This window comes from Manduca sexta, chromosome 7, assembly GCF_014839805.1.
Source record: "Manduca sexta isolate Smith_Timp_Sample1 chromosome 7, JHU_Msex_v1.0, whole genome shotgun sequence".
In the NCBI taxonomy this organism is placed as follows: domain Eukaryota; kingdom Metazoa; phylum Arthropoda; class Insecta; order Lepidoptera; family Sphingidae; genus Manduca; species Manduca sexta.
In genome coordinates, this window is record NC_051121.1 from 4,243,552 (window position 1) to 4,264,435 (window position 20,884).

At 33.5% G+C, this 20,884-nt stretch overlaps 4 long non-coding RNA genes across 4 annotated transcripts; 2 read left to right on the plus strand and 2 right to left on the minus strand.

The window, feature by feature from the left end:
- Positions 1-9,759: 9,759 nt before the first annotated feature.
- On the minus strand, positions 9,760-10,268 carry LOC115449684. Its single transcript, XR_003939187.2, has 2 exons — positions 10,158-10,268; positions 9,760-9,805 (listed from the first exon to the last, which is right to left on the minus strand). It is a non-coding gene; the product is annotated as an uncharacterized LOC115449684 (long non-coding RNA).
- A 1,339-nt stretch (positions 10,269-11,607) lies between these two features.
- Positions 11,608-14,166, plus strand: LOC115449681. Its single transcript, XR_003939186.2, has 3 exons — positions 11,608-11,715; positions 13,576-13,650; positions 13,999-14,166. It is a non-coding gene; the product is annotated as an uncharacterized LOC115449681 (long non-coding RNA).
- Positions 14,167-16,110: 1,944 nt separating this feature from the next.
- Positions 16,111-17,152, minus strand: LOC115449688. Its single transcript, XR_003939189.2, has 3 exons — positions 16,972-17,152; positions 16,780-16,860; positions 16,111-16,222 (listed from the first exon to the last, which is right to left on the minus strand). It is a non-coding gene; the product is annotated as an uncharacterized LOC115449688 (long non-coding RNA).
- Positions 17,153-17,984: 832 nt separating this feature from the next.
- Positions 17,985-19,451, plus strand: LOC115449689. Its single transcript, XR_005114091.1, has 3 exons — positions 17,985-18,095; positions 18,641-18,712; positions 19,337-19,451. It is a non-coding gene; the product is annotated as an uncharacterized LOC115449689 (long non-coding RNA).
- Positions 19,452-20,884: the final 1,433 nt, after the last annotated feature.

A 20,884-nucleotide genomic window follows, 5' to 3' on the forward strand; every position in this document is an offset into this window, starting at 1 on the left:
CTATTGAAACATTACCGCTTGTGTATATGCACGTGTTAGTTCATGTGCAATATATTGCTGCAAGAACTTGCTAGTCTAAACTTAGCAATAGAAAAAAAAAGAGTAATATCGAGAAAACGTGTCTGTAAAAAATAACAATATTTTTAATGTTGCCTCTTGAGTCGAAGCAATTGAATTATTTACTAAAGGTCATTACATCATAGTTAAAAAATGTTGACGGCAATATAGAATTAGTTTAGAGGGTACTTCTCAGTGATGCAATCAATTATTTAGATAGAATAGGGTAAGATGATGACTGTCGATATACAGCCGTTGCAGCAGCCGTTTGACTCTCAATCAGTACTCTCAATATTCATAATATTTTATTATTAAGTATGTGCAAATTAAGTATTGGGTAGGTACGAATCGCCACTCAAATCTTAACCGACTAGAAAAAATCATGTCATGTCCAACTTTCATAAAATACATTTTTACATCAAAAGCTTACGAAACATTAATACTTTCATATCCGTAAAACAAAATTAATCGTTCACGCACAAAATACATGTAGAGTGAAAGTCAATATGCAGAGAAACTGCAGTCAAGCTCCGAGACTAAAATAAGATAGTTAAGTAACTTATACCATACATAGGTATAATAAAATGATCAGAGGAGCGTAAACAAAAACACGGCCTGGTCCCACCGGGAACCGGTTGCAAGCCCCTCTCTTAAAACCAATGCGATCAATCGGAGTTAAACTGCAGTCACTCTGGCTATGTTTTGATACTTCTGCGAATTCGTTTTATAAATCCCAATACGCCATTGTTGACCTTTCTATATGGCACTTGGTATAAAGGTTAAACTTTCGTATAGTATAGGATGAAATGTTGAGAATAAAGTCGATTTTTGAATGACTGGTTCCGATATTTACGTCTCTAGTTAGGTACTTTATAGGTTAAATATTTCTATGAAACATTCTTTCCTCAGTAAACTAACCGTATGTTAAAAACAGCTAATTGGGGAACTAAGTACTTACGTAGCAAAATAGTTCATATTATTTTTGCTGTGAAGTGAAAGACATTAGCTTATAAGATAAATCCCAATCAGGACTAGACATAAGTTTCATGTAATCTGCAAATCTGTAGTTTAAGCTGTTATGTTAAATAATAGATGCTCAAGGTCAAGATGTTATCAGAGCATGACGGTGGTACCATCATTTGATTTAATAGGATCATTCGTATAAGTGTTTTATAACACAAACCAATATTGATAAAAATGGTTCTTTCAGAATCAGTTAGGCTCGGTTTACCCCTATGAATTCATCACGGGGCTGGTTTCATGTAAGAATTGCTCCGAATGATATGACTACATGGAAGTTCCTGAGTATTTGGTTGGACTTTGCCAAGAAGAAGAGATATACCTGCCTCCGTCCTCTCTACACCACCCCAAGGTTGACTGGGAGAGAATGCCCATGGCATTACGTCCGCCTGTATACCTGTACAAAGTGTAAAATAAATAAATAAATAAATATAGCGACTAGAGAGTTTTAAAAGGAGAGCCGTTTGCATAACGGTGATATCTGAAAAGCTAGTAAGATTTAAAAAATATAAGTATATTTAAGGTTTTTGAATTAAAGGTATCAAAAATATTACAAAATACACGACCCCATTAACATATTAGTAACATACTTGTTTTCGTGGTGGTTGTTCTTGTGCTTCTGCACATGTTCCAGACGGAAGTATGAATGCACTTTCTCAATGCAGAATTGCAACTGATTACGTATTCTTAGTGTGATTAATGACCTAAGACTTATTACTTTCTAATCCTAGGGACTGAGTAGAGGTAAGCATTAATTTGTTTGTGCTTGGATAATGCTTCTTAATATTATTTAACACCAAGAGACCCAAAAACAAGCTGTACTTAATTATAAAACATTCTTTGGCCTATCCCACCTAAGTATATTCACTTCTCATAATAGAAAATTATAATTCATGTACCTAATCTGTTGGTTTATTTAATTCTGTTCTATAACCCGCAATATTATACAATCAGGGGACCCTGCCCTAACACCTCGATTATTAAAACTCTGGTAAATCAATTCAGACGAAATAAACAGAAGTATAATCACCAATGCGTATCCATATATTTTTGCGTTTCATGGGAAAACAAATTATAGTTGCTGCCTAGCCTTGGGCGAATCGGGATGATTATAACATCGACTCGCCTGCTCCTCTAGCCAATATTTAGTGCGAGAAATAGATTTAAATTCTCACAGAATACTTTACGTTGGCTCATTAAAGAAGGGAAGAAAAATTATTATAGTTTTGATTCCTGGAACATTTTCATATCCCCTTAATTGGATTAGCGTTGTTATATATTCAGAGAGATTAGGTATGTCCACACATACAACCTTCATAGTCGTAAACGAGACTGGCAAATTACAAAGCCCATAAATCATCTAAATCAGGAGACAATTCAGATCAAATAATTTTGATTGAAGAGCCATTCTCAAACGTTACGGAAAAAATACTCTTAGGTATTTTTATTTTGTAATACAAATATTTTACGCTGTACTTTACATGTTGAAAATATGGTAGTCAAACAAAAATTTAAATAGAATAAAAAGTTTTTCCTACATAAATAACAAGCCTCATCAATTCGTGTTTTAACTAGTACCTAAGTAAATGTATCTTCTTTATACCAACTATCTTGAATAAAGTAAATTGTTTCACCTCTAATTAGAAAAAAAAATTTCGCTCGGCAATTTTATAGCCAATTAGACAAAATGTTTTGGCTGAATCGCAACCCGTTGTATAATATTCCAAGTCTGGAGCCAAATTTGCTTTGGCTGGCGTCAACTAGATCAAAATCGTAATATGCCGAAATGAATCCATTTGTTTGTTTTGCCAAGGCAGATTTGATGCGTCGTTGCGCGTTCTTAAGCCCTCAATTCGATGGAGCAATTTAACCTTGTACTTGACATTCTTAAAGGGACACAAAACCTACCTCGTCTAAATACAATGGCAAAGCAATTCTTAAACGCGTTGCCAGGCGAAACTCGTCTCAAAAAACTTACAAGAAACATTTTTTAAAAAACTCGCTCCGTCTTATTAAGCCTTAATGGACGCAGTTTCCTAGCAAATGTATAAGAGAATACTTCACGATTCGATTCGGCCAGCCTAGTCGACGTTACCTATAACTAGCCAACGCATATTGTCGCCGCTGTCGGTTGACACGATGCCAAGAAATGCAAGACCATCGTCCATATTGATTGTCTGCAGCACATTCTTAAAACGATAAAAAAAATGCGAGACGTGATCTCTAGATGAGTCATCCTCCTAGTTTTATATTAAGGTTTCTGAGATAGCATGTATTGGAGTTTTAAGAGAGACTCAAGAATATTTTGAGTGACAGAATTAGGCTGTAGATATATTTGTCTTCAGAATCCATAGTCCGTGTTGACTGGTGTAATACCACTTTTCTAAATGAGGTATCCGGAGGCTTATAACCCTTACTATCTTCAAGCCATCCCTTCCTTGTAGAGCCAGTAGTGCTTCCATAGGTTTTTTGGTATTATGGTTGTTCATGCGTAGAAATAGCTAAATGTCAGTTGGCGTATATGCGTTTTTCCAAGCCTTTCGATTCATGTAAAGTATTTTCTACTGAAATGGTTTGATTAATCATTGCTTTCGCATTTTGATATGTCTTCTTCTTAAATCTTTAGAATTCCGCTGCTGAATATAGACCTCCGTTAATTTTTTCTTTTTTAATTTATATTAATTCCTTAAAAGTGATTCGGTAATGATTGCCTCGTTGGCGTAGTGGTTTTACGGTATGACTGCGGTGTTGAGGTCTCAAGCCTCATCCCGGAGTCAGGAAAAGTGATATTGGGTTTTTCTATTCAGTTTCAGCTCGGAGTCTGATATTTATGCCCTACATTGCGCTAGGCTTGCATTATAGGACGAAATACACACGGCAGAAACTGGGAGCCACAGTTGCGTCTACCTTGCATTGCCTAACCCTTCGAGGATAACAGATATGTGATTAAGGAGTCAAAGACAACATTGGTTATATTAAATTATAAAATGTGTGATACGGTTCTAAGTATGCCTACGTGACTTGTCTACATCATGTTGCCTTTGATTCGTTTACAAATGGCTTTTTGATTCGTTCTTAGATTTACAATAATAAAATAAAGACCATTTGATACGGTGCCTGGGCCTTGTGTTACCGACGATAGAAGAACTTTCTGTTAGTTCTCTTGAGAATGTGTACAATAATCATAATTTACGTAAAGAAAGTAATGAACGACAACTAACATATTAAGGAGGTATTACTTGTAATTGAAAGAATGAAATAAGTTGATATTTTTATTAATATAATTAAACTGTGTTCAGCGAAGCAAAATTAATTGTTCACAAATATCTATAATCCACTTTTTAATATTATTGATATGTTCGAATGCAGGCACTATTTCAAAGAATTTATGTTTCTTCATTTTTATTTTACTTTACTGGTATCAGCTTTTAGGTATCATGTAGACAGGTGAGTATTAAATGTGAGCAGCATATAATTAACACTCTATAAATAACATAATAAGTAAATAAATCTTTATTCCTACTACTTATATAAAATTCTTAGAATATATATGAGATTATTTTTAAATAACATAACTGAGGCGAAAACGTAGAGACTTATTCAAAACATCATAATTTCTATTATCCTTTTTCATAACATCCTTCATTTATCCTTTTTCGTAACAAAATTATTATCTAACTTCATACTAATATTGTTAAAACGAAAGTTTGTGAATATTTGGATGTTTGTTAGAAATAAACGCAGAAACAACTTAACGGATTTGAATGAAATCTGGCACACGGGTAAACGATGTCCTGGATTTACACGTAGGCCACTTTTTATCACAGTAATTTGCTTCCATAGTAAATAATTAAATTTTTAATCAGATTTTTAAATAAATGGCTCTGACGTGATATGGTGTTTTGGGGACTTTTGAAGCGCGTGAGTCGTTCCACCCGGGCAATGTCGTGAGCATCATCTAGTATTTAATATACTTGCGGTTTTAATCAAACGTTTATCACTATTAACTAAACTGACATCTACATAAAAAGGTCAAGTATTTAGTCAGTATTTTCATCTTTCATCACAATTTCTTGCCATCTATAAGTAAAAAGGCAAAATTTTGTAAGATTTGTTTAATACTCAGTTATAGACGGGTGCCGCGGAGTCGTCGACCGCACCATAGTCGCAGTGATTCATCGTTTTATTACAAATCGTACTTTAAACGTGTCGCTTTTTGCGACTAACAATATAAAATCTTATTTAGGTATGTTTATTGTTCATTTTTTGTGTACACAAGGCGTAGGTACCTACCTGATGTTCTAAATGTCTATAAATAGACCGAAAACTTATACACTAGATGTTTTTTCTTTGTAATTTTATTTCTTCTATATTCAAACAATGGTAAACTTTATTCACAAACTGTATCGAATGTTATTTTAAATACGATAACTTTCTAGTTTAACTATGTATCTCTTCCAAAAAAAGAAAATGTTTAATTCTAAATTCAAAACAATATTTTTTTATGAATTTTGTATAAAAAAGATTATTTTGAATTTACAACGAAATTTTTGTTATATGTGACCGTTAATGATAAGTAAAGTAAGTCCCACCGCTGGATCCTAACTATGGATAATAACCTCACCACCCAGTAACTTGAAATATAAAAGCCTGCATCATAGTTGGCACTAAACTGCTCTTCATTCTGAGACATACCACATACTGCGCAATAACTTCACCGGCTACTATGTCGAACAATGAATGCGAACTTAGTAGAATTGATAGGAACGTCACGTCATTGCGGTCAAGTTAGGTTCAGAGATGAGGCAAGGCCAAACTTTTTGTTATTGATATTTAAGAGTAATAAGCAATACCTTCTTTTGTTTTTCTTAGGACTTTAGAATGTGTTATTTGTAGATACCAAAGGCTTGCTACGTTACTAGATAGATTTTACTAGAGTTACCTCACGATATTAAGTTAGTTGGTAAGCTGATACTTCTATTTATCACTGACAGACAACTTAAAGTAGTGCCCCCAGTAAAATGGCGCGGTAATCGTGTATTTAGAAGTTATTGGAAATTTATAAAACACGTAAAAAATATATAAGTACTTATTTCTACAATACGTTATCTTTACTTAAATTGTATAATGTGGATATTTTTTTATTAATACCATAATGGAAATACCACTAAAATTTGAACTCCCGTACTTTTCCTCCTAAAATATACGTCATTTTAATTTGCATCCAATAATATCAGAACGACAATTCATATATATGTTGGTGGTTCAAAATTTTCAAAAAGAATGAATATAATTTTTTTGGAGACATTATTCGTAAATCTGCATGTTCCCGTCGCGACTCGTGCGCCGTAAATGTATTGTGCTCAAGGCCGTTTGTTCGTGTAGGCTCTTAAAGAAACATAGGTTACTTATTTCCGACATTGATTATAAATTTAGATATTTTGCAAAGTCATCGTCAATATTAAATAACTTGTTTAGGCTATTTCAGCGAGAGTAGATACGTATTTAATTCGCAATGTAAATGTGCAAGGGTTTATTATTCATTTATTTTAATTATTTAGTAAAAAGTATTATTTCGCGGCACAAATTAACAATATTGTAACTTAAATAGACAATGATTCTCAGAACCGTATCACGATTTTCGGACTATCGGGCCTCGATCTCAAAATGTAAACGTCACTTCAAGTTATTTAATGACTGTATCTTTTCGTCGGACAAATATATTTTTTGCAACAATTATTCCCGCCACAGCGGGTCAACGGCTCGCAAACCACGAGTTTTTGTTGAGATTTTTCAACGCAAAACTTAAATTGAGTGAAAAGGACGCCAAATATTTCATAAATTATATTAGACCGCAGTTAAATTGTTATTTATACTTAAACGTACTTTGTTACAACTCAAACTTATTTTTTTTACCGTGTTTTTTATTTTCTGTTTCCTCAAATTTATCTTGTATAGATCTTATTTATATTCTTTATGTTCATTACGCGTCCGTCAAATAATGTCAACTTGTTATCAAAAAGTACGTAGTACATATTATATATCGATTCGAAAAACACGGTATTATTATAAAACTGACAGTTAAATTTCTTAAATATTATACGTATAATTGTTGGTTTAACATTAAGGAAGTTAATAGCGTCTGGGAGACACTTTTTTTTTTATTTATTTGGCCACCAACAATTGTTTACACTATTACTTATGAATTAAATATAAAAACTAATACAATTAAGTTGCACAAATGTAACAATTATTTAAAGGTTGGCACAGCATGCACTTAAAAAGTGGTCCAGTAGAGCTAAACAAAGTGATCTTATTTCGTACAAAAACATTGGTATTTTAAATTGAATGAGCTATTACCATTACGTATTCACTTGGTGTATGTTTTTAAATTAATTTCTAAGTACTTTTTTATACCATCCGGCATTCATTCATTCGGCACACAAACTTGTTTCATTTACTTAAGGCTCTCCCACGAACAGATGACCTTGAGAATTCTTTCCATATATTAACAGCGCACGCGTTACGGGCGGGAATATGTAAAAGTAACGAATAATTTTCATAAGTTAATTTTAGGTCTTATTAAAAAAAAATTGAACCTCAAAAATGTTCCTTATTAAATTATCCATCTAACAGTGTTAGTTGCTAAATAACATGTGTATTTTAGGACATGCGTGCAATCAACAATTTTAGTGGCGTTTTCATTGTGAAATTAATGTAACAATACCTACATTTTAAAAATAATTTTAAACAAAATATAGATAACAAATTTTCTATATGTATTATATATTTGAAAAGCTTCTAAAATACGGTTAGCGTGCCGTTTGAGTTAGGGCAACGCCTTAACGAAAGACTTCTTATTCCCATGTTAACAGTTATTAAATCTTGACCGTGAGTAAACCATAAAAACGTTCGTAATAAAATATTATGCTCTTCGCCGTTTTTACGCTGACTACGTATTAACATTAATTAAGATTTTATGGTGTTTGTTGATTTTTTATACCAAATTGAAATTGGCTCGTCGTCTGTGTAAAATGTGGAGGTAGCATGCCGCCTCCATTAAAAAAAAAAACCTGATGCTAAGTGTATATTGTTATATGCCTAGCGAATGTAGCAGCCACGACGAGAGTACAAGAAGTGATTCACTATATTTTTTTCTGGTCTTGTTAAATTTAGGATTTATTGAATTCGACGTTTTGCAGTTTCCTTCCTTCTTTTGCTTTAAATCCCTGATTTACACTATTCTTATACTTTTTATATTTATCTTTTTATGGTTTATCGTATTGCAAAATTCCCATCGCTTACTCCACTTTTAATGTACCAGGAATGCATAATAACAGTAGCGTGTTAGAATAAACGTGACTTCGGGACACGACGCCGGCCGAAGGCATCCCGGCCAATTGTGTAATTATTACAATCACATTGCTTAGGGCATTTACTTTGATTCTGTTCCGCCTAAATTGTAGGAATTTTGATTAAAAACTTAGGAGGGGAATGAAAATCGAAGCGTTCTTTTAGTTTTTTTGGTGTAAAAGCTAAATTTAAATAGACAAGTAAAAGAAACAATTTAAAATGTCATGGAATAATGAGTATAAATACCGTGGTCTTAGGATCCAAAGAAGGGTTCAAAAAGTTCTTTTCGTTTAGAAATATTATATTTTATGCTCGATGTTCCATTAGTGCCCAGAATGGTAATATCTATCACTTGATGAGGTGGAACAATCTCAAGAAGATTAATCTACATGTTGTTAATTATATCTTTAATCTTACCTGATTTATCGCTGGCAAAAGACGCGTAATTGCTATGAGATGAGTGGAACGGTTATGTTGGTTTCACTGGTCTTACGGCCTAATATCGACATTCGTGAGAATAGCATCATCCGAGCGAGCATTTGACCGAGTCCTTAGCCCCTGTATCTACTCTAAACTGGCATACCAACCAAAACCCACGGTGGCTCTCTTCGGCGCATACAGGACGGTCTTGGGGTATGGGTCTGCTCGGAACCGTCCGTGATTATATCACACAGTTACCTACAATTTTGAAATTTGAACCTACATGTAAAGTAATATTTTTAGAAACTACCGTTAGAAATTTTAACGATACGCGAATTATTGTTTGAACAATAGAAGAGATTGTTTCGACTATAGAAACAATAGTTCGATTTTATCTAAAGTAGCCTTTCTATTTTAGCTGTCGTTTTTCTATTAATGTTTGCGTGTAAAGATGATAAGTTTAACAAGATACATCCATTGGAATTGTTTGATATTTAAGAAACATGAATAATATTTAGAAAGCTATTCCTTTTCAATGTTACTCATAAATTAATTGTGACATTAAAGGTTTAAAGAAAAAAAAAACAATAAAACACCGACAATTATTTATTAAATATCCGAAACAAAGAAATAAATACTTAAAACTAATAATAAATATTTTTTACAATTTACTATCATTCTATCTTGACAGTCTTCTCATTCTTCTTCTTCATCATTCTTCGTAAGATAGAGTAACCAACCCAAAACACAAGGTACAATTTAGAATCAGTGCTTACAATAAGATATGTTGCTAGTATCGCTATAATTATTCCAATGGCATTGAACATTATCTGGAGTGGTGTTTTGGTACTTTTTACTCTGCAGGAACAATCTGCAGGACAGGTATTATTCGCGAAGGTCACTTTTTTCGGTTTCATTTCTATTTCCAAAGTCTTTTCATGTTTAGTTACGAATTCTGGAAAAAAGGAAGTTTCATGAGATTTCATTAAAAAGTTTAAGATTTTATCGTCATGTCGTTTATTGCTTTTAATTTTAAAACAGGCGCGATATCAAAAATGCAGGTAATGTTTTTGCTTTGATTAAGAAACAGGCGTTCCCAATTTATTGAGATGGTTTTCAAACGAAATTATTACAATTAATTAAAGTCAATAGATAATCGGGGAGGATGCTTATAACCCAGCTCTATTTCTGATAGTAGTAAATAAGCAAACATAAAGAAAAACATTAACATTTAAATATCAATCAAATCTAAATTAGCATTTAGTAGAATAATTATGAAACGCAAAAAGTTTTTAGAATCTCATTACCTTCCACAGTTTGTGTAATTGTCGCCATAACTGCAGTTCCCGGTGTGCCGGATGGGAATGACTTGATACAAAATATTATCACTTAAATATTATCCGCAATGCGTATTCGAAGGCCGTGTGACAAAAATGTAGGAAATGTTTCGAGCCGACGAGCCTTTTCTTTGGTATCATCAAATGAATCCGTGCAGAACGATTGAATCTTCCGGAACAAATAAAAAGTTATTTGCTTCGGCTGCGAGTAAAAAATGCTAAACATTGAAATGCACTTCGAAAGATTTGAAACTCTAAATGATCGTCATTCTTTTGCCTTGGTCCCAATTTATTTGGCCAATAAACATTCCCCTTCCATTCTTCCTGCAATCATTTTGCCTGTTGCTTTATTTTTTGGCTTCGTCCCTCCCTTAATTCATCCTTATTTAAGATAAGTTATAATTAACAATAATATGATTATTTTAAATGTATAAATTTTATTTATATCTACATCAGACTACATTTTGAGAAGCATAAATTCTACTACCTAACACGATCTTTTGTTAGACCTATAAAGTTTTGTAACATTATTTTGGTAATTGCATGAAACGTATCTATCGAAATGCCACGTTGAAATACTACTTAGTAAAGTGCAAGCACTGTTGGAATGAAGTTTAGTCTAATTATAGTCTGTAAAATCATCTTATATTAGTGATATTATAAATAAGAAAGTTTGTGAAAATGTTTCGAAGTTTGGTTGTTTATTAGAAGTAAATGAATAAACGGATAAGATGTCTAAATTTTATGAAACTTAGCACACTGGTAAATCATATTCTGGATTAACATAGAGGCTACTTTTATCCCGGTTATTTTCTCCCACAGGTTTTTTTTCATCTATATTTTTAAATACATGGCATTGTCGTCGTGCTTGTAGCACTTCGAAAAGCCTCAGTGTTATAGATATTTTTGTAGCGGGAAAGATTCTTCAAGCGGGTGAAGCCGTGATCAACTCCTAAATACTGGGTCATTTGTTTACGGGCAGTGGCACTCTATAGGGAGGCAATTTTGTGTATCTCGTCTTTTATTCATATAATAAAGTCTACTTATGGCTAGGGTAAACTTGTTCTTTTATTAAGTTTTACGCCTATGATATAAGCCGTAAGCCATTAGTCATATAAATTAGGATATAGGTATGTATTTCATTAAATTTACTATATCTATAAGGTATAATATTTAAGTTCTAAATAAATGAATACAAGGAAACTTCGAAACCTAACATTCTAAAACATTTTTAAAATTATGAAAGTTATCAATATTGTTACATTTTTTTCCGTAAACGTCCACAATACTTTTACTTTGGTTATTGTGTATTTTCATATTTACTTTTGTAGTTTTCATATCAACCATTATATTGGTCAAACTACGTGTTATAATAGATAAGTTTTTTAACAGCCTTGCTCCAGATCTGATGGTTTTTGCGAATATTTTGCGGTATAAAACATTGTTGGCTGCTGGAAAGTGCATAGTTCAGTAATAAACAACTGAGAAACAACAACCAAGATGCCTTCCCCCTGTGAACCCTGCAAAGGTAAGTACATAAATTCCTTTGAATTGTATGTCTAAATTAATACTTCTAAGATACTGTGATAGTATAAATTTAGCTAGAAATATAGTACTTTGTTGTGTTGTAAATATTTGAAAATTTTTAACCGTAAAACCATATAGAGATTTTTAATTCGAATTACAATATAAAAAGGTTTAAAATCACCTTTTGCTATTTGATACAACAAAAGTAAACTACAGACATATTTACATAGTCCTACCATAATTAAAGAGTAGGTATCTATTATACCTAGTCTTGCCATAAATATTGTAATAAAGAAAAAAGAAAATTGTTAACTGCAAATAACATTTATTACTTTTACAGTGTGTCAGTTTAATACATAAATATAAAACAATTAAAAATATAAAAAGCTTATTCGAAGTGGTCTCCATTGGCTGCAATACAGTCCTTTAAACGATGAGGCCAGTTATCAATAGAAGCACGCACTCTTTCCATGGGAAAATTCTTCACTGCCAATCGTATAGATTGTTTTAGGGACTCCAAATTATCATGGCGTTTAGAGCAAGCTGTACTCTCTAAAACTGACCACAAATCATAATCCAGCGGATTAAGATCGGGACTAGACGACGGCCAGTCTTCAGCTCTGATGAAGTCCGAAACGTTCGATTCCAACCAAGACTGCGTGGACCGAGCTTTATGACCCGGCGCCGAGTCTTGCTGGAAGGACCATACTTGGTTATTGAACATGGTGATGTTAAGGGGCTTAACTACCTTCTCAAGAATGGTATCTTGATACACTTGTGCCGATGTTTTGATACCTTTTTCACAAAAATATGGCTCAGTCACTCCTTCATAGCTAACACCCCACCAAACCATCACTGAAGTCGGATAATGTCCACGTTGCACTCTGTCGACTAATTGGGAAGCTTCCTTAGAGCTTTGAGCATAAATACGGTCATTTTGTTTGTTAAAATGTTGCTCAATTGTAAAAATTTTCTCATCCGTAAACAAAATTTTTCTGTGACCTCCCTTTGCGTACCGCTTCAGTAGTTGTTTCGATTTTACCACCCTATTCTTCTTTAAATTATCAGTTAAGAAATGGCCAGTGCGTCTCTTATAGGCTGCAAGTCCTAAGTCATCTTTTAAAATACGCGACATGGTTCTAGGTGCTATCTTCATTTCCCGAGATAAAATCTTTTGCTTTCGGACAGGATTTCTTCGAATTCTTTCCCTTACTGCTTTGACCACCTTTTTCGTACGAACACTACGTGGACGGCCAGATCTTTTTCTGTCACAAACAGAGGAGGTCTCATTGTACCTATTAATAGCCCGGTACACAAACATTTTACTAATACCAAGTGTATGGAGAGTTTTAAAAATTGCATTTGGCTCCATACCTACTTTGTGTAATGCTATCACAGCGATTCGGTTCTCTTTATCACCCCACACCATTTTAATATCGCAAAATATTTTACAATGTATTGGCGCCAAAATGAGAAAACACAATGAACAATCGTATAAAAATGACAGATTCGAAATTCAAATGTAATATTTTTTTATAATTAAGTGTAACAGTATTTATGGCCAGACTAAGTATATGCTGATTTTTACATTGTATTACTAAATGCAACCAAATAAGTTTATGTTTTTGAAAATAACACTTTACAATAAGTTACACGAACTCTACATATGAAATAAAAAAGTGTATGTTTTGAACAAAATAAATACTGTATATAAAATGAAAAGTTTTCTCACTTTATTAGGCGTGTGAAGAATAGATTTTAGGAAATAAAATTTTAATAATCATTTCGTATTGTTCATCCCTCACAAGTTTAGGTTGTGAATTATGACAGTAGTCTAAAATGTGAGTTATTTTCTCCTCAGATTCCTGCAAGGACGGCGCCTGCACCACCAACTGCGCTTGCAAGGACAAAGGCTGCAACGACTGCTCATCTAAAGGTATAATTAATAGTCTTCTAAACGTCCTTTATTACGACGAAACTATCGGGTTTCGTTCTTTTCCTCTTTCCTTCGATATTTCGAAGGCATTTATGTATACCAAAAATCAAGAAAACGTGTTGGTTGTAAGAACTCACCTCTATTACAAGGGTAGTCCTTAACCAAATACACTGTTGTCAGTTATTATTATTAGAAAAACTCTCAAATTTTAATTTGATTTTTTTAATAATTGGAATTAAACGTATTCAGCATTGTAAAACTTCAACATAATAAATACATTGCAACACAACGCACCCACGAAAAGACTGTCTTTCTAAGATTATATTTCAGCTTAATTTAATTTTCCAGGCGGCTGTTGCTAACAATGGACCGAGCTAGGAGCAGGCGCCCTTCCCGTTTCACCCGGATCAGTAATGTGCTAGAGACCTGCTTCCCTGTTGCCTTTACTGTCGTCTTCCTCATCACCATTATATTGTTCTATTGCTTTATCTAAATTATATGGTTTATTGAAGTAAACAATTTATTTTATTTTATTCATTTCTTGTTCAGTATTTGATTAGGTTTTATTTAAAACGATTCGAGACGTTTGGTTGTCTATTTGTTTTGTAAATATTGTAAAATATTTACACTAAATACGCATTATTAACTTGTACGTTGGTATCATAAATTATTCTCTTCAGAAAAGTAGCACTTGATGCTATAAATAACTCGGTAACATTAATAAAATAATATACAGACATTCGTAATATATTTAAGTTGATCACATCTATACTATTATATAAAGCTAAAGAGTTTGTTTGAACGCGCTAATCTCAGGAAGTATCGGTCCAAACTGAAAAATTCTTTTTGCGTTGGATAGCCCTTTGTTCGTGGAGCGCTATAGGCTATATATCATCACGCTATGACCAATAAGAGCGGAGCAGTAATGGCTAATCTCAGGAACTACCGGTTTGAACTGAAAAAATCTTTTTGTGTTGGATAGCCCTTTGTTCCTGGAGTGCTATAGGCTATATATCATCACGCTATGACTAATAGGAGCGAAGCAATAATGAAACATGTTGCAAAAACGGGGAAAAATTATTAGTTTTGAGAGCTTCCGTTGTGTGCGCTGCGTAAACGGTTAAAGTTATGCAACAATGATGTATGACGGGATTGTTCCTCTTAAAAAGTTCTTAAAAATATATTATAAAACAAAGTCCCCCGCTGCATCTGTCTGCCTGAACGTGTTAAACTCAAAAACTACCCAACGTATTAAGATGAAATTTTGTATGAAGACACTTTGAGACCCTGGGAAGAACATAGGCTCCCGGGAAACTACTACTTTTATAACGGAAAACTTTAGCCTGAAAAACTTAATAACGCGGGCGGAGCCGCGGGCAAAAGCTAGTTGTATTATAATATGCATGTCGCCTTTAGGTTTAGTGGCAGAGTATAATATGGGCTCTAGGAGACGTCCTGGCTTTCATTCCCAAGTCGGTCAAACATTTTATGTGGATTTTTTTGCCCAAACCTAACCCTAGAATGTGCGATACTCATTTTGACGTGTGTGTTTTAACTAAATCGAATGACATTACAGCTGACTATTTCTTTATGCTCAATCAAAGGATATGATATAACAAAATCAATACTAGCGTTTTCTTCTTCATATCTACACTCTTGATAGGATGATATTAGTTTTCTATGATTGAAAAAAGCATTGCAAGGTGCACCGCCACCCACATTGAAGGGACACAATATGACGTTGAAAATTATTATCTGTATAATCTTTTTTAATCAGTCACATGGTAAATACCTATTTTAAACTTAATTTGTATAGCATTGAGGTTTATAATAGAGCTAACATGACTTTACACTTTAAAATAAAAACAATATATGTTCTCATTAGCATAGTTCTGGATAGATGGGGTGGAATACACATGGCGAATGGCCTTCGAGAATTAAGGTGTAAATATGTGTGTGTGAGTTCTACGGGAAACTCTAGTACTTCATTTTAGGACTGATTGTATGTACTATGAATATCTAGTTTTCATTAGATTCGGTAATAATATAATGTCTAAAGACAATGAGATATGCGTATATGTATAAAAAGCGGCGATAGCCGAGTTGGTTGTGGAACGGACTGCCGAGACGAATGTCCGCAGGTTCCAATCCCAAAGGCACTAACCTCTGACTTTTCTAGAAAAAATATGCGTGTATTCTTTGTGAATTATCGTTGCTTTAACGGTTAAGGAAAACATTGTGAGGAAACCTGCATAACTGAGAAGTTCTCTATAAGAATTTCGAGGGTGTGTGAAGTCTACCAATCCGCACTAGGCCATCGTGGTGGACTAAGGCCTAAACCCTCTCAGTAGTGGGGAGGCCCGTGGCCAACAATGAGACAGTATATAATACAGGACTGATATTATTATACCCTGCGTATGCGTATCCCTTATATATAAAGTAGAAAATAAAGGAGTTATATATTAACAATATTATTTATTACATGATCAAAATATAATTCAAATCATTAACATAGTAAATTGTTAAATATTCAAAGCCCATGAAGTCACGCAGCAAGGTTAACAGCAACCGCCTGAAATAGACATTTGTTGAAATAAGGATAATGTAATATAACCAACTGGATGGACGTGAAATAAAATATTGGATCCTTTAAGTTTGACATATGTGAACAACATAATACATGTCAATTTCATTTTCATATTTAAGAAAAATTTAGTTATTTTGAAAAACAGTCTTATCAAGAAGATTATTAAGACGCAAACGTTTAAGGTGGTTATATTATAAGCCAATTATATATCCCTTTCCTTTTTAGAGATTATGTATTAGAATAAGAATTTTATTAAAATGTATGTATGTACCTTTGCTTGTGTTAGGATATATTTTATATTCGCTCTGAAAGCGACCACCATTAGGTGTTAAAACCTGCCACGTAAGTGTGTCGCGTTCCGGGATCAACCTTTCTATAACCGATTCCAATAGACCAGCATAATTGTGTCGACTGTCGAGGGGTAATCATCTCTCGTCAGTCGACATTCTATTGGACCCCACTTCAGTTACCATCAGTTGCAGTAAGGTCACTTTGTTGTGCTCGTATAAAATCTACTTGAAAATAAAAACATAAATAAGTACCTTTTGTAGAGGAGCAGTCGGAGCAGTTGGGTTCACAGCTGCAATTGTCCTGGCAGTTCGCATCACCATCCTTGCAAGAATCTAAGGCAACAGACAACCAGTAAACATTAAAACCAAAAATAATCGAAAACATACTATATTAATAACACATACATTACAATTTGAAATGAATAATAAAGAATAGATTTTTACCTTTGCAGGGTTCACAAGGGGCAGGCATTTTGATGTTTGTTGTTTATTTTAGTTGAACTACTGAAAACAGGAGATGGTGATTGAATGATAACTTGAATGCAGTGGGTGCCATTTTATATACTAAAGCATTTTAGTAAAAACAGTCAAGTGCAAGGCTGCGCGTTGGAAAGACCCCGATTTCTTTATCAATGCTTTTTTCAAACACTACTTGTGATAAGGTCGTGTTTGAAGAGATATTTCGAGTTATATACAATATATACTAAGAATCAGACTTCGGCGTTTGTTGTGTGTTCAACATAAAAACGCACAAAAAATACAATATATTACAATTAAGTGTTACACTTTAATAGACGTTCCACCTATTATAAAATTATTAAAAAGACATCGCCTTGCTTATGAAAGTTTTTATATTAAAAACATGTGCGTGTTTTGTTGGTTTTTTAATTGTATTTTTCATATATTGTCTATCTCGAGAGGCAATGAAACAAACTTATATTTATACTGCTACAAGAAGGCACCAGCGCAAATTATACAACTAACATCATTAATTTCCCATAAATTTATCACAATATAACAAGAAGATTAAAATCTCTCGACAGGTTCCCCGTCAGTACCTATATTTTTATAATATTCTGTAAAATCACTTACCGCCATTTTCAATAGTGATCTTTATCGCTTTTTTCGGTCTATCTCAAATATGTACCAATCAGAACATTTTTTTGTCATGCTTACAAACGAGATATTTTGATTGGTTCATTCTCGGAATCAGATTGAAGATTGAGATTGGGATCATTTATTGAAAATGGCTGTTGGTCGAAGTTTCTGTTCTCTGTTTTTTAACATGATCTAATTGGAACCGATTATCCGCTTGTCACGAGTCATTTAACTTTTGTTAGCGTTCCGCATCAATGTCAAATGTTTAAAAAGGTCGCTTTTTATTTATTTTTGTCATTGCAATGCAATTTATTGGTGCATTACGAAGCATTGTTATGATAAATTTGTCACGGATAACACGTCTTTCTGTTATAAATACTACCGTAGGAATTTCAAGTAAATGCTTCTAATTTTTGAGTAACAACTCTTTCACTTATTTGTTACAATGAAAGTTATCGATGGACGCTCGTGTAAGTTTCTCATTCGTTTTCAATTTCTTTAAAGTGTATCTGTGTGTGCTGTCATCTTTTCAATTCTGATATCATTTGCCTTTATAAATTTACTGCCTCTTGATCACCGTTTTGCCAGCGTGACAGAGTTTTTCCGGGATAAAGTCCCGCTCTAAATATTTCCAAGATGAAATATCTTATGTCACAAACTATCTTCATACCAAATTTCATCGAAACCCGTTCGTTAGTTTTTGATTTATCAGACAGATGGACAGGCAAACGCGGCAGGGGAATTGTTTCATAAGGCCTAGTGACAGCTGCATCATAATAATTAAATTCAAAAAAACGTTCCAAATAATGATCGCGTCGTTGTTCATAATTATTACACCAAAGAATACTCTAGAACTACGTTTTATAAAATTAAACTTTATACCTACATCTAGTCATAAATTCAGTAAACACTTCAACCCGTTACATTGTTCTATAAATCTATATTTGCACACATATTGTTTGAGTCAGGAATCCGGTAAATATACAGTAGAGGGTAAATCTATTTTTATCATCAGATCTGAAGCCTGACACGCCTTGGAGCAAGGAGTGCGTGCCGGGCTGCGATTGCCACGATATCTACATAGATAGTGAGTATTGAATCATAAAATAATAGCGTAATTCATAAGTTGCTATTTTTGCCCATGTCGAAGTTTGGATCCAACAGGGCCTTATCCGTCTTTTTCCAATTACAACTCTTCTAATGGCAGGTTGGTTTTAATAGCCTTTAGGTAAAAAAGGCAAAAATCCCTTATTTATGCCTATCTAAAAGCAGTCCTTCGATTACGCCCGTAATTACAAAAAAATATTCGTCTAAGTAAACCCTGAGTGACCAAACAGCTTATATCATGTGTTGGTGTTATTCACAATGTATCTAACTATATTTAATTTGATCTTATGAAATAAAATTTAGGCCTTTACGGTATTAACCAATAAAATCATGAGCATTAAAATCGTAATGTAAATGTATTTTTTGATTGCTTTGAGTGGCGAGACGAGCTTACCGTTCGCCTGATGGTAAGCGATACGACCGCCCATAAACATTAGAAACATCATCCTACAACTCGAATTACAAAGCATTGTTTGGTATTCCACTGCGTTCGCCATTCTGAGACATGAGATGTTGTCTTATTATGTCCAGTAGTTACACTGGATATAGCCGGCTGGTCTAAAACAATATAAGAATTTAAAGTCCTTGCCAATTTCTTTTTCAGATTCCTGTATCAAGTTATAAGATGGATGAAATTGGTGCTTCGTTTAAATATTATTGGCGTTTATACAGGGTCATTTCGACATTGCGTTACTAAATGAAACCACAAGTTCGTGGTGACCTCTGCTAACACCGTGCAAAAGATTATTCACAAGTAACGAATATTTACGTCAATAATCTCGATTTTAGATTTATGGTTTTTTGATCACGCTGTCTCTTAGCGCGCTTAACTAAAGTGAATGAACTACGTCACAGCTGATGATATTATTACCGAACCTATAGGGTTCAGAAGGTCAGCTCACAAATGAACTCCCAATACGTTCACTGTCTTGGTTGTAGCAGTTCATTGAGTCAATAATTAATTATTACAAAAAATATTTCGTCAATTATAAACGTTATTTTCGTTAATAAAATAGTTTTCCTACCAAAAAAGTTACCTACATAATTACTAAAGTTACAAGATTTAAATCTATTGGTATCGTATTTTTTCTAGATTCTACATGATATTCCGACATTTATTTTAATTCCAACATTAATATTTCGGTTTGTCATAATATCTAAAAGAAGACTACGTACACATTACCGAACGTCATATTATGCTTTCTGTACCATTTCTTTGCTAGATAGGTTCACTATGGCAATGCGTCCGAGTCTTTGACCGAGTCCGAAGAGCGCGCGACTATTCAATACAATAGTCGTACTCTTTCTCGCCTAAACTCGCAGTGTTGTCAGTATAAACTTTTTTACCAAAAAGCTTGCTAAAACGACACAGTTTCAAAAATTCTGATATTAGATTTTTTTTTATTACATGATGTTCTAACAGATTTAACACACAATTGTATTACAAAATAAAATAAGTAATGATTTATGATGAGATGATTAATGAAAAGTCTACCTAATTAAAATAATACACAGCAATATTTTAGTATTTTTGAAACATTATTTTAAGTAATAAAGTATAATAGAGATTTTGGATTCAGTCATTCATTTTCAATAGGCATACAGGGTATAAAATAAACAAGATATTTCACAATAAGGTAATAATAAAAAAAAGTTTGGTAACACTGCGAGGGCACGTGTTAGTTGTAAAACTCTGGCTCGTCAAATATCGTGTACCTCCAGACTAGTGTTGCCAGGGTCAATTTGTTTAAAATCAAGAAGGTAAAAAAATCGAGATTTAGTGTTATGGATCGGGACATAAAAAAGCAAGTATTTTTTTAAAATTTAAGTTTTATGTATTTCGTTTTACAAAAAATATCACTGCAAGTCATGCTAAAGTTGCGTTTTAATTTGGATTTCTGTTTTAAAATCAAAGCACAGATCGCCGGGTAGTCGCATCTCTAAGCAAGAGAATAAAACAAAACTGTACGTTCAGCGCTAGTGAGATGATACGTGCTATTTTGATTGCATTGTCGCACTCAACACAGTGATGAATGCGTAGTTTATTTTTTCATAATACTTAATGGTTTTAATAATTTTATTGGTGCAAAACGGGTCACGTCCCCAGAACTCTGAAAATCGGGACGTCCCGCGCAAATCCGGACATCAGGCA